At 43.6% G+C, this 15444-nt stretch overlaps 1 non-coding gene and 1 pseudogene across 1 annotated transcript; one reads left to right on the plus strand and one right to left on the minus strand.

Moving 5' to 3' along the window:
• Positions 1-2095: 2095 nt before the first annotated feature.
• On the plus strand, positions 2096-14732 carry LOC101663890 (annotated as a pseudogene).
• On the minus strand, positions 8320-8426 carry LOC115870183. The gene has a single exon (XR_004046556.1). It is a non-coding gene; the product is annotated as a U6 spliceosomal RNA (small nuclear RNA).
• Positions 14733-15444: the final 712 nt, after the last annotated feature.

A 15444-nucleotide genomic window follows, 5' to 3' on the forward strand; every position in this document is an offset into this window, starting at 1 on the left:
AATTCCAATGCTGATGCCTGATGGCCTGTAAGTTTGTTGTGTGTTCTTGTATTTGCAGACATGATGAGAGGTCTTATGTGCCTGCACTGAGAGCAGTGACAGAATGCAGAGAAATAACCTAATGTGTCGTGGTCAGCACTTCTGGACTTCATCCACATAGCAAAAGTAGAAACTAAGTTATGGAACCACCGAGACCGGTTTGATTGGAGGGTAAAGAGATAAATGGCTCGGTGAGCCCTGCCTCTCTCTCTCTTGCTCTCTTGTGATCGAACCAGTGTGCGGCTGCCTTAGCTAGTTCTCTGCCACAAATTGCGAGCTACACTACCTGTGGGGTACCCAACCCATGGACCTTGTCCCTAGAGCTTGAGTTTCCTTTGAGACATGCCTCACCACACAGCTGGTGTGTACATCGCTTGAGCTGAGACTTCCAATAAGTCTGAAAATATTAATACATGTAAGCAGTTTGTAAACTGTCAAGTAATAGTCAATAAAGATATTATGGACAGTGGTTTCATTAAAACACACACACACACACACACACACACACTTTCGCTTACAGACAAGTGGCCAGAAACTTAAATGCTTACTGTGAACAGGTAGTTCATGACTTTGAACAACTCTAAAAATGTCTTAGCTAATATCTCTGTGAACATTTCCTCTCCTTTATTTTCTTTATCTCCTTTGGGAATGCTGAGCATGTACATATTCAGCATTATAATTTTATCACCTAAATCTCATAATCTCGATATCATATCTTGTATTTCTTGCTCAAACCCCAAACCAAAACCATCTGATTGATTCTGACTCACAGTGGCCCCGTAGGACAAGGTAAAACTGCCCCAAAGGTTTCCAAGACCGTGACTCCTGATGGGAGTAGAAAGCCTGGTCTTTCTCTTCTAGAGTGGCCAGTGTTTAAAATGAAGTGGGCGAGAAATAATGCATACAGGGATATTAGTTGTAGATATAAATTATCAAAAGATTGATACATCTTCTTACTTCTGATTGCCAGAGCCTTATTGGCTGTTTCTTTTTTTCTTTAAATCATTTTATAGGGGCCTCCTATACAGCTCTTATCACAATCCATCCATCCATCCATTGTGTCAAGCACACAGTATCCATGTGTTGCCATCATCATTTAAAAACATTTCCTTTCTACTTGAGGACTATGTTTCTTTGTTCTCTTTTTTTGAACCAGATCTCTTTCCCACATTGGGCTTCCAGCCTTATTCTATTTCCTCATCTTGAGTGGACTGTAGGCTGGACACTGAATAAGGAAGACCAAAGAAGAACCGTTCCTTTGAATTGTGATGCTGGCTAGGAATATTCAAAGTACCATCCAAAGAACAAACCCCAATCTGTCTTTAAGGAAGGGCAACCAGACTGCTCCTTAGAAGCAAGGACACATACTTTCAACACGTTATCAAGAGGGACATTTTAAGTGGTATTCTGTCAATTCCTGGAGCCTTGTTTTACACTAATGCCTTAAGGGTAGCTTAGATTTCTTCCTTTAATACCTTTATTTTGTGATCATATGCTACTTCTGGAAATGGTTGAATGTCGACCAATTCTTACAGGGACCGTATTCTTTCCATATTTTTTTCATGCTTCCCACATCATGTAACATTTTGCCCATACAAACCTTGAATATCTCAGTTAAAGGCTTGGGTTTTTTCTTCAGTTCTTTCAGCTTGAGGTTAGAGGTGTTCTTCCTCTGGTTTTCTGCTTTCAGGGCTACATGGTTCATTATAATACTTGTCATCTTGATCTGCCCTTTGAACTTTTTGGTTAACCTCTTTTACTTCCTCATTTTCCCATTTGCCTTCGCTATTCTACGTTCAAGAACAAGTTTCAGTCCCTTCTGACATCTGCTTTGTTTTGGTTTTTCCCTTTCTTTCCTGCCTTTTTAATGACACTTTCAAAAGCTTTTTCATGTATGATAGTCTTAATATCCTACAATTCTTCTGTTCTTCAGTCATTTGACACAGTGTTCAGCGTGTGAAATCTGCCCTTGAAAGGCTCTCTAAATTCAGGTGGGTATCCTGAAGGTCAGCTATTGACTCCCATTGACTTAATTTTCTTCCGCTTCAACGTGCACATGCATGTGAGTAATGGATAGTCTGCTCCACATTTGGCGCCGACCTTGTTTTGGCGGATGATCCTGGGTGTCTCCATGTGTCTAGCCACAGATGTGCTCACTCTGATTCCTGTGCACTCCATCTGGAGAGGCTGATGCATACAATCACCATTACTACTGATGACAAACAGGTTTTTGCACTGAAGCTGTTGGTCTTGAAAACTTCTGTCACATGATCTTGAGCTTTGTTTCTGTCACCATGGCCACATTTCCCCAACTTTCATATTCTAGTCACTAGCAATTATCAGCACATCTTGACTGTATGTGTCATCAATTTCAGACGATATAATTTGATAGGCTTCTTCAATTTCTCCATCATGGTTGTTAGTGATTGATATATGCATTTGAATACTAGTTGTATTAACCAGTCTTCCTTATAGGTGTGCAGATATTATCTTAGCATAGATGGCATTCTACCTCAAGATAGATCTTGAGATGTTCTTTTTAATGATGAAGGCAACACTTTTCCTCTTGAATTTGTCATTGAGAGCATAGTCAGCCATATGATTGATTCAAAAATGGCCAGTACCAGGCCCTTCCAGCTTACTGATGCATAGGATAGTGATCTGAATGCATATTGTTTCATATTTGATGACTCCCTGGTTTCATTTTGCATATATTACACATTCTGATTATTTATGGATATTTGTACCTGCTTCTTCTCATTTTGATTCTGCTCCATAAGCAAATGAAGGTCCTGTGGGGGGAGGTCAGATGCGCAGGCATTCCCTCCCCTGAAGGCAATCAGTTGCCAGACTGCTGTCTCATCCCACCACAGGGGTGGGCCTGCACCCTGCCTCTGGGGACAACGGACAGGCACCTGTAGGAGGAGTTTTCACCCCACTGATAACGGTTCCTATGGAGACCCAGAGACCACCCCCAAACCACCCTCTCATTGCTGTGTAACCTATAGTGCAGCTCCTCCCTGCGATGTATGTCTCTACCTGTAATTAGTGGGCTGGCTTGCCCACAAAAGGTATATAGGCTTGAGTCAGCAATATAGAGATCTCTCTCTGACTCTGAGCTCCTTGATGCTCACTCCCTGGTCACTCCCCTCTCCCTTGTTCCCTTACCCTCCTTCTCTTCCCCCTCTCTCCACGTGGACCACCAAGCTGGTCTGAGGTGAGCAATGCTACCATGTTATATGTCTGACTGTAATATTGTAATATCTCTCATGCTCTTGATGACTTTAATATAATACTTATATATCTCAACCGTACAATTGTGCATTACTGAACCCAGAAGTAGTATTACTGAACCAGTGAGTTCAAGCAGAGGGTGGGGCTGGCACCCCACTCACCCCCCATCACCACTTTTAATTTAATACTACAAGGTCCCAAAAGCTTTCTTCCATCTACATCGTTAAGGTCAATTCTACTTTGAGGAGGCAGCTCTTGACCAATGCCCCTGATAGAATTCCAAGGTTTTACAATCATCATTTATGATCACTCACAATTAAATACTATAATCCAGAGGTTGCGGCGCGGGCGGCGGACAGAGCAGGTCCCGTTGTGCTGCGGCTCAGCGTGGCCTCCAGTCCAGGGCCCGCGCCCCGCGCCGCCTGCCCGCCCGCCATGGAGTCCAGCCCAGCCAGCCCCGCCGCCCACCCACCCCGCCCCCCACCGGCCCTGCTGCTATCCGCGAGGGCTGGTTCCGTGAGACCTGCAGCCTGTGGCCCGACCAGGCCTTGTTGCTGCAGGTGGAGCAGCTGCTGCACCATCAGCGCTCGCGGTACCAGGACATCCTTGCCTTCCGCAGTAAAACCTATGGCAACGTGCTGATGTTGGACGGCGTCATCCAGTGCACTGAGAGGGACGAGTTCTCCTACCAGGAGATGATCGTCAACCTGCGCCTCTGCACCCACCCCAACCCACGCAAGGTGCTGATCATCGGGGGTGGGGATGGAGGCGTCCTGTGGGAAGTCGTGAAGCACCCCTCCGTGGAGGCCGTGGTCCAGTGTGAGATTGACGAGGATGTCATTCACGTCTCTAAGAAGTTCCTACCGGGCAGGGCTGTTGGCTACTCCAGCCCAAAACTGACCCTCCACGTCGGCGACGGTTTTGAGTTCATGAAGCAGAACCAGGATGCCTTTGACGTCATCATCACGGACTCCTCAGACCCTATGGGGCCTGCTGAGAGCCTCTTCAAGGAGTCCTACTACCAGCTCATGAAGACGGCCCTCAAGGAGGATGGCATTCTCTGTTGCCAAGGCGAGCACCCTTGGGGGGTGGGGGTGGGGGGCAGGCTGGCCCCACACCCACCCCTGACCCGGCTGAGCCCTGGGTCTCCTCCGCCCCCATCAGGCGAGTGCCAGTGGCTGCACCTGGACTTGATCAAGGAGATGCGGCAGTTCTGCAAGTCCCCGTGGTGGCCTACGCCACTGCACCATCCCCACCTACCCCAGCGGCCAGATCGGCTTTAGGCTGTGCAGCAAGAACCCGAGCACCAACTTCCGGAGCCGGTGCTGCCGTTGACGCAGGCGCAGGTGGAGCAGAGGCAGCTGAAGTACTACACCGCGGACGTGCACCGCGCAGCCTTCGTGTCCGCAAGGCCCTGAATGATGTGAGCGGAGCCCAGGGCTGCTGCCCCTGCCGCCATCCAAAACCTCGGACCAGGGAGCCTCAGGGTGCCGGGACCCCCAGCCCCACGCAGGACCCTCTGAGGGCTCTCACCCACCGACCAAGTGTTACTGGTCCCAGAATGCTGCCGGGCCGGCCCTGCTGGGCGGACTCTGTCTGCTCCCTTTGTGGCGTCCAGCCTCGACCAGCTGTGTCCAGCGCCTTCTCTGCCTTGTCACCCCTTGCTCACCAAACACGTGTATTTAGAACAAAAATAAATAAATAAATAATATGATCCAATCAGCATCCTCTCTTGCCCTCTCTTAACCCAGACCCATCAGGAAAAAGTTATTTGGTGGAAGTTACAAAGACTATAGCATTGCATTCCCATATAGCAGCGGTTCTCAACCTGTGGGTCGGGGCCGCTTTGGGGGTCAGACGACCCTTTCACAGGGGTCGCCCGATTCATAACAGTCACAAAATTACAGTTATGAAGTAGCAACAAAAATAATTTTAGGGTTGGGGGTCACCACAACATGAGGAACTGTATTAAAGAGTCGCGGCATGAGGAAGGTTGAGAACCACTGCCACAGGGGATACTGCATTGCAAGTACTCTATAAAGGCTTTTCATTGGCTGTTCTTTTGAAAGATTATCACATTTTTCTTCCTCATTTGTGTTAACCTGGAAGGTCCACTGAAACTGGTTCCGTCATAGCAATACACAAACCTCCCTTGACAGGTAACAGTGTGTAGTGGTAGAAATCTTAGTTCCCAGATACAGGTCTGCTTGAAGTGAGACTTAATTAGGATGGGCATGATGCACTGGGAGCAAGGAGGCAGATATTACTTATTAAAATGAAAAAGTGATAGATTAGTAACAATGAATAGTAATTGGAAAGAATTTCTATTGTATGCTTATGTCCTTGAGAATATTCAGCGTTATGTTTGCTGAATACTCAGTATCTTCAGTGTTATTTTGAAGGAAGGGAAAAAGCCCAGTGTCCCTTTGCATCTGATTGTTTGTTTCTTGTAAACCAAAGGCAATGTGAAAGAGCTGATCAGTTGTAAAAGACTTAAGAGATGTAATCAATTTTTATTTCTATAGCAGGAAGAAAAGGGCAACAGTCCAAGTATTTATTAGGGGGAATATGTTGGCTGACCTGTTCAGGAACATTGTCCTCTTCTCATACTTTCACATCCCTAGAAACGACTTTCCTCCTTTAATAATCAAAAAATACAATACCAACGTATTGCTCCTATGGCTCCCGTTCATACACATACGGCCTTATTCCAAACACACCCTGGTTAAGCATAGCTCTGTGATCATGATGGCTGTTCTCTCCGTATTACAAGTTTTTGTCTCATTAGGACGCCTTAAATAGATAAGATTGGCTCTAAGGGGATCTACTGGACCAATTAAATCCTAGATAGAAAGCTTAGCTCAAAAAGTTCGGACTGTTTTTCAGAATCCCTAAAGGGTAAAATAGGGAGATTTTTCTTGAAGGACAAAGGGCAATCACTGGGACTTATTAGGGAAAGGGCTTTTTGTCTTTCCTCCCCAACAGTTTTATGGGCACATACTTCACATAGCGTACAATTCAATAGTTCAGGTTCATGGAAAAAAATTGTACCGTCATCACCACAATCAGTTTTAGAACATTTTCCTCATTCTTATACTCATAGTTATTAGCTCCACCCACCCAATCATGGGAAAGGCATTGGCGAGAAATAGCCGCCGAAGGTTGAGCTGAGGAATTTTTCTCTGTCATAACAATGCATCTGCTCATTATTTGAGGGGAGCAAGAGCTGCTCTATGAGAATTTCTTTGGGAAACATTACACACACACACACACACACACACACACACACACACACACACCAGCTCCGGTCTTTTTGTTTCCAACACTCCAGGAACAAGGAAAAGGAACATTGTTTGAATCTCTTGAGGTTGCCAAAACTATTATTTTGATGTGTCGTTCTAAATCTAAGATCACAGCATCCTTTGGGAGAAGGCTAGAGTGAGAAACATTGCCTTCAGAAGTATATAGGCCTCAAAAATATCCCAGGGGGATGAACAACAGAAACGTGGGTGAAGGGAGACAGTGGTCAGTGTAGGATATGAAAATAATAATAATAATCTATAATAGATCAAGGGGTCATGAGGAGGGGAGGGGAGAGGGAGTGGAAAAAAGAGGAGCTGATACTAAGGGCTCAAATAGAAAGTACATGCTTAGAAAATGATGATGGCAACATATGTACAAATATGCTTGGTACAATTGATGTATGGGATGTTATTAGAGCTGTAAGAGCCCCCAATAAAATGATTTTTTTTAATCCCAAACTCACCCTTATTGAGTCAATTCTGATTCATAGAAACCCTGTAGACTAGAACAGCCCCTGTGAGTTTCTGAGGCTTTAAGTCTTTTAGGAGCAGGACCCTCTTTTTCTCCGGTGGAGCCATTGGTAGGTTTGAACTCCTGACCTTACAATAGTAGTCCAAGTAGTAACCCACTATACCCACAGGGCTACATGGAGGAAATGTTGAAGCACAATAACTTCACGTTTTGATATTTGGTAAACTTTTCTGATTTTGTAGTGATAGCCTACTTTCTTTTTTTAAAACTCTTGCACGTGTGCATATCACCCTTGTACAGGCATATAAAGATTTTGAAACATCTCTAGGTTGTTTTGCATGTTGGAAAGCTTCATTGAAGTAGCCTGTCAATATTCTCCAAACTCAATGCTATTAGCTCCACTTACGGCATTTCACTGGCGTCTGCTTGTTTGAAGGGGCCACAGGGAAAGGGAGGACATTAAGTAAGATAGATTCAATTCACATCTCTCTGGGGATCTAGCAGACAGAGCTCTCATTATTGCTAATGGGATGTTTGAGCATAAGTCTTTGTGTGTTTAGACTTTACCACTAAGGATCATCAATCTCCCTCCCCTTACTGTAGATTGTAAATAAGCTTTAACTTTCAGTGTAATTGGTTAATTAGTTGGGACAACAGTATGATGATGAATGATTAGCGCCCAACAAAAGCAGCCTAGAATAAAAATGAACACTATGGGAGAAGTAGGTTGTTTTGGTAGACTCAGAACAATACAATAATTCACACAGGATTGTTTGCTTGGCACTTTAGGAATTACCGGGGGACCCTTGCTAGTGTAGTGGTTACACCGTGGGCTGCTATCCTCAAGGTCAGCAGTCCAAAGCCACCAGATGCTTCTCCATAAAATGATGAGGCTTTGGATTCCTGAGAAGAGTTACAGTCTCAGAACTCACAGGGGGCAGTCCTATCCTGTTCTATGGGGTTGTTGTGAGTCAGCAAAACTCAATGGGAGTGAGTTTGATTTTAAAACTCTATGCCATCATGAGGTGTCAATAGGATCAGGTATCAGGCATCAAAGAACAAAAAGCATATCATTGTGAATGAGAGGAATTGCAGAGTGGAGACCCCAAGCCCATCTGTAGGCACCTGGACATCCCCTTACAGAAGGGTCACGGGGAGGAGACGAGCCAGTCAGGGTGCAGTATAACAACGATGAAACATACAGCTTTCCTCTAGTTCTTTAATGCTTCCTCACCCCCCACTATCATGATCTCAATTCTTTTTTTTCTTTTTTTAAATATGAAACGCTTCATGAATTTGGGTGTCATCCTTGTGCAGGGGCCATGCTAATCTTCTCTGTATCGTTCCAATTTTAGTATATGTGCTGCCGAAGGGAGCGCGATCTCAATTCTATCTTACAAATCCAGCTAGACCAGAGGATGTACACTGGTACAGATAAGAGCTGGAAACACAGGGAATTCAGGACAGATGAACACCTCAGGACCAATAATGAGAGTAGCGTTACCAGGAGGGGAAGGGGAAGGTGGGGGCGAAAGGGGGAACCAATCACAATGATCTACCTCTAACCCCCTCTCTGGGAATGGACATCAGAAAAGTAGGTGAAGGGAGACATTGGATAGTGTAAGACATGAAAAAATAATAATAATTTATAAATTATCAAGGGTGTGGGAGAGAGGAAGGATGGTGAGGGAGGGAGGGGAAAAACGAGGAGCTGATACCAAGGGCTCAAGTAGAAAGTAAATGTTTCGAGAATGATGATGGCAGTAAATGTACAAATGTGCTTGACACTATGGATGTATGGATTGTGATAAGAGTTGTACTGATCCCCAATACAATTGTTATAAAAAAAAAAAACCCAAAACTGTATGCCAGCAGATTACCTCATCTTTCTCCTGAGGAGGAACTGGTGGATTTCAACTACTGACATTGCACTTAACCGACAGACCCACCCCTGGTGGAGCCCAAATGACGATCAAACTCCCAAGCCACACACTGCTGCGGAGTGGATAACCAACTCATAGTGACCCCACAGGACAGAGCAGAACTGCCTCTGTGGGTTTCAAGACTGTGTAAATCAGCACAGGAGCAGAAAGCCGTATTTTTCTCCCATGGAACAGCAGTGGTTTTGAACCGCTGACCTTGTGATTAGCAGTCCAATGTATAATCCATAACACCACCAGGACTCCCCAAAATGACTGTGGCATGAGTATTTTAGGGATTAGAGAACAGAGCAATTAACCAGTACTTCATCAGGAAAAATCAGGGAAGGGGCCTGTGAGAACTGTTGGATACTCTTTCTATAACAAATATCTCTACTCACTACACCTCACTGGTTTCCTTTGACACAGGAATTTTCTTCTCCACTTAACAGATGAAGCAATTGAAGCTCAGGAGTGGGCATCACTTGTCCGAAACAGATGGCTAAGGTTTGAACTCAGCAACAGCAGTGCTATTAACCACTACTATACATAATTTTGTGATCACTAGAATTTTTAATAAAGATATTTGTGTTTGCAGTGGAATTTTACATAGCAAATTAGGTTACCATTCAACAGTATCAACACCCTCTGTTCAGCGACATAGGTTACATTTTTCACACTGTGTCAATGTTCTCATTCTTACTGGTCCACTTGTTTCATTTCCAGTAAGCGGGCTTCCCTGCCCCCCTTTCCTTCTCAGCTTTCCTTTTGAGTAAACGTTGACCGCTTGGTCTCATATAGATACTGTTATAAAGAACTGTGGCACTCACAGACCATTTGTTTATTTGGGGAGCTAGTCTGTTATTGAACTAAAAGATATCTCATGGAATTATTTCGATTCAAGGTGTAAGGAGTATCTCAGGAAGTCCTCCAGTCTTAAGGGGCCTGGGAAGTCTGGATTTTTTATTGCTTTCTCATGCTATCAGGGCTTATTATGCTTCTGATCAGAATGGTCCGTCATGGTGGCCAGTCACCGTCCGTTCTGATTCCAGGGTAGATGAGGTCCTGGTTCATGCAGACCATTAGTCCTGCGGAGTAGCTTCTTCCGAATCTTTGATTTCCTCCTTTCTCTTTTGCCCGGGATGCATAGACACAATAGTTGTATTTCAGGTTGTCACTCGTAAACTTTTAGCTGTCCAGACCCGAATCACCTGACAAGGGTGTAGAACATAAATGTTATGTAGTACGCTATGTCAGTTGCCTGAGTTGTCCCAAAGACGATGATCTTCAGACTTCACATCTGTAAACTAACCCCATGAAGTGTTTGCTTGAATCTAATCCATTTCTAGGTCCATGCCCCTATGTGTTTTATAGGGTTGCCTAGAGTCAGAATCGATGGAGAGGTGTTTCATTACATAAATGAGTAGATACAGCTCTATATGCCCACATATATATACTAATAAATACATAACTATACATTGGTATGCATACCGGCACACATGACCTCATTCCTACCTTTTTGTTGTTCATGTACACTTGCATATGTCATTGCATTGACAGAAACTATTCTTTTTCCCTTGTACTCTTCTTGGTGGTATTTTAAGTAAATCTTAAACTCTGATTTGAAAAGATGGTATCTAGTCTCTTAAAGGAAAAGAACAGTTGGAGCTCTCTTGTCCCTGACATGAGGGCAAGCCTGTGGGACAGTGAGAGAGGAGACTGAGTGTGCCCGCCCTCTCATTTTGTAGAAGGTCTTAGCCCCGCCTCCCCACATGCGCTGAAGCTTTAAGATAATTATGAAAAGACTAAAAAGTTCATCAAATACTTCACCAAACTTGTGAAAGTGAAATTTGAAAATATAAATGCAGAGGATTAAGGAATAAGCAAGCAAGGGTCCATATAAATGTTTAAAGAAACCTAGTCTTGTGTCGAATACTCCTCAGGGGGACAGTTTGGTTCAGAAGGTTGAGATGCCATCGCTTTGTTTTCCAAAACATTGAAAATGCTGGGACAAGAGGCCGATCACCCCCCCCCCCCAGCCCTTCTTTCTAAACCATCAGATGTGAATGGTTTCTGCTTTCTAGAATTTTTATTCAGTGTAATTTTTTGGCACATAGTTTTGTGCACATTTTGCATTTTTTAACGTCTTTTCGCTGATGTCTCATTTCTATGGCAACAGGGTTTTTTGTCATCACCACGTCTTTGGTTGGCCAAAGAAGGGGCTGGTGAGTGCCCCTTCTCCACAGAGGCGGTGGAGCAGGCAGTGTTGCCCAGGAGATTGCAGTAGAAAGGAGCTATTAGGAGAGAGAGGAGAAAAAGGAAGAAACTGGACTCAAAATAGAAAGATGCTGGAAAATTAGGTGAAGGGTGGACAAGCATGAACAGTTTAATTAATAGTTTGACAACCATTAAAACTAGAAGACGGAAAAAAAACAAAAAAAAAAAACTAGAAGACGGAGAGATCATTTTTCTGATAAGTAAAATAAAAAAAAATAAGTGTTAGAAAGTTTTACATGGCTATGCACATACACTTGGAGGCAGATGGTCTGCCTTTTATTTTATTTATTTTAAGACTTTTGAGGACATTGCAATTAATTTTAACAGTTTTTAAAAAAATCATTTTATTTATTTATTTTTAATCATTTTATTAGGGGCTCATACAACTCTTATCACAATACATACATACATCCATTGTGCAAAGCACATTTGTAATTCATGGCCCTCATCATTCGCAAAACATTTGCTCTCCACTTAAGCCTCTGGCATCAGCTCCTCATTTCCCCTTCTCCCTCCCTGCTCCCCACTCCCTCATGAACCCTTGATAATTTATGTTATTATTTTGTCATATCTTGTCCGACGTCTCCCTTCACCGACTTTTCTATTGTCCATTCCCCAGGGAAGAGGTTATATGTAGATCCTTGCAATTGGTTCCCCCTTTCCAACCCATCCTCCCTCCACCCTCCCAGTATCGCCACTCTCATCACTGGTCCTGAAGGGATCATCTGCCCTGGATTCCCTGTGTTTCCAGTTCCTATCTGTACTAGTGTACATCCTCTGGTCTAGCCAGATTTGTAAGGTAGAATTGGGATCATGATAGTGGGTAGGAAGGAAAAAAAATAATTTTATTGGGGGCTCGTACAACTCTTATCACAATCCATCCATCCATCCATTGTGTCAAGCACATCTGTACATCTGTTGCCATCATCATTCTCAAAACATTTTCTTTCTGCTTGAGCCCTTGGTATCAGTTTTTCCTTTTTTCCCCCTCCCTCCTCCACCATCCCTAAAAGTTATTTTTAAAATACATTTTTCCCCAAACCATTTTGTTAGGAGCTAATCCAGACACCATACCATTCTATAATTCAATTATATCAAGCAGTGTTTGTTGAACAATTGCTTACCACAATCAAAACATATTGGTCTTTTTGAACTCTTGATATCAGCTCCTCTTACCCTTCCTCCCCACTGCCCCCATGGCACCCCTAGGAAGGAGCCCTGGTGGTGCTGTGGATTAAGAGTTGGACTGCTAATGGCAAAGGAGCACTTATTTATTCTAGTTATTGTCTCTATCGGTTCACTTGTCCTGGTTTCATATCCTGAAAAACATAAAAACATAACAGGGAGTCAAAAGACGGCCAACAATGACAAAATACAACAGAAACAAACCCCGATATGGAAAAAAGACCCCAAAATATTAAAAATGAGATTACATGATGAGGTTTTAACCGTTCACATAACTTTTTTTCTACTGTAGTCATCTCACCATTACTCTCTGGCTGATCACCAGGTGAATCCTGTCCCTCAATTATGGTTAGCGGGAAATCACCCGAGGCTTATTCCCTGCGTGGATCCTGCACATGTATTTGGGGCTTCCCTGTCATCGATAGTCTTCTGCACACAGAATCTCACAATTCATGTGGATTATATAAATTACAATCCTTGGATCATGGATGCTGGTGTGCTTCTTCCATGTGGGCGTAATTAACATTTTACTTAAATGGCTGCTTGTTTGGAAACAAGCCTTTAAGACTCAGAAGCTATTCTTTTTAATAGTCGGGCACCATCCAATTTCTTTAACACTCTTTGCTATATCACCTTTATCTTCTGTGCTTCCTCCATGAGGGTGAGTATCGAGCGGGGTCATGTCATAAGAACAGATTGTTCTTACATTGCAACTAGGATTAAGTGCAAGCTCAAAATCCATTCCTGAGTCTATGGAGTTTTTTTATCTGCCTCTGATTCACTTTAGAGACATCCTTGTTAATTCATGGTAGAGAATCTTATCATCATCTTATTGATCATCTTATCGAGCATAAGGGCCTTTTGTTTATGGTGTCATTGATTAGCCCATGGTACTAATTTTAAAACATTATTGCGAAAGGGAGAATGAACAAGTGTAGGCTAACTACATATCTCAATACCTGGATTATTCACTTGTACAGAATAAATCCTTATGTGACTGGATGCTATTTGCACACACAATAGGAGTTGGTGGTCAGGTAAAACTTACAATATATTCACTGACAATGTCAGACACAGGTCTTCCAGAATAATGCATACCTTAATACAGCAAGTATTGAAGTAGTAAGTAAACATTAGTCCCCCTGTCAATAGTTCAGTACTCTTAGTATAGCTGTCTTCTGCTTCTTCACACACCATGTCATGTTAGTCTTAAGTCCACAGGTTCCAGGTGTAAAACACGTTCTTTTTTAGAGCAGTTTTAGTTTTACAGAAAATTACTGAGAGGTCTCCTATACATTATCCCCCTTCTCCACTGCACACTGTGTGCCGATCATTATGTTTGGTTACCCCTCCCACCCCTACCTGCGCTCTCCCCCACTCCTTCTTTCTAACCTTCTGGCATTGCTATTCCCATTCCTGCTCCTGGATTCCACGTGTCATGAGCTCTTAGCTCTTATCTACACCTGTGTACATGCTCCGGTCTAGTCCGAAGAGAGAGGCAGCACTGGGTCATGATAGAGGTGGGTGAGGAAGCCTCAAGGAACCAGAGGAATCTTGTGTAATTCATTGGTGCTTTACTGCGCCCTGGTTGACTCATCCCTTCCCTGTGACCCCTTTGTGGGGGGATATTTCATTGGATGCCCTGAATTTTAATCCGACCTTTCCCACAAAAAATTTGTAACAAATATTTTGTTACTTAAGTTATTTAAACTTCAGTGCCCCATCTGCAAAGTAGAGGTGATAAGGGGACTTATTAGGATCATTCATTGTAAAGACAGTATCGGGCTGGTGAATGTTGAACAATCAGCTTGCAGTGAGGGTAGATGAGAGAAACCTGGTATATAAAGTGTCGGTTTGCATAGTGTGAGGATTTCCACCATGGCTTCTGTTAAGATGGCAATGTGAGTTCACTTGGCTGTGCATTGAGAAGACATGCACACAATCTACTCCCGGGAGCTGGTGGGAGCCAACTCCAGTCTAGGGCTTTCAAAAAAAGAGCAATGTATATAATAAATGGTCAATAAATACCATATCTCCGGTTGACTTTCACCAATAAAATAAATGACAATGGGATGATTCCTAAAATGTCGAATGGTAAGGCTTCCCTTTATATTGCCCTACATTATAAGAAAATCATATTCTAGGTGTTTTGAAACTCTTTGCTCAGAGAGTCTGCCCTCAGTGAGAATCCCATTTCATGTCTCCTTTCTATTCTAGGTCTCTTCTCAGTTCATTGTGTACAGTGAGCACAATCATGGGGAGAATGGTCCTTGCCCACAAGTTTCTCTGCTCTTTGGCAACTGACCATGCCTGGGAGAACCTGCTGCTCCTGATTGCTTAGCCGATTAACCTTGCAGGCTGCAGATCCTTTAAGTTGCTAGGTTGCCCTGCCTACTATTGGCCCTGCTAGCAAGCACTAGCCAGGCATGGTTTCCCCTGAAGGTGTAACATAGGTTACCCACCTACCCTTGTCATGCAAGTAATTCTTCAAATGTCACATCATTTACATTTCTGTTTAGACTCAGGCTTAGGCAAATGTGTGAAGCAAACCAAAAAGAAAGATTGTTTCACTCAGTCCCCATTCAGTGACTTTACCAAGTCACAGTGCTGTCCCAGATTTTCCAACCAGGCAGCCATCTATCCAGGATTTACCAAGTGCCTATGGCGAGAATGCAAAGATGGTTCAAGGTCTCTTAGGAACCCTGGTGCTGCATGGTTGAGAACTCAGCTGGAACCAAAAGTCTGTCATTGAAACCCACCCAGCATCTCTCTGGGAGAAAAGACCTGGACAACTCTCCTCTGTCACATTGGGTCACTCTCTAAAGAGCTGGTGGCCTGGTGAGTAATGTCAGGGGCTGATAAACTGTAAAGCCCTTCATCTGAAACTAGCAAAGGCTCAGCAGGAGAGAGAGGAGAATCACAGATGATATTTACTGCCTTGGAAAACGACAGGGGAAATTCTATCTGTCCTATAGGTCACTCTGAATTGTCATCTATCAGTGGTGCCGGCTAAGAA

This window comes from Echinops telfairi, unplaced genomic scaffold (assembly GCF_000313985.2).
Source record: "Echinops telfairi isolate 266 unplaced genomic scaffold, ASM31398v2 ScPeMD7_443;HRSCAF=831, whole genome shotgun sequence".
Taxonomy (NCBI): Eukaryota; Metazoa; Chordata; class Mammalia; order Afrosoricida; family Tenrecidae; genus Echinops; species Echinops telfairi.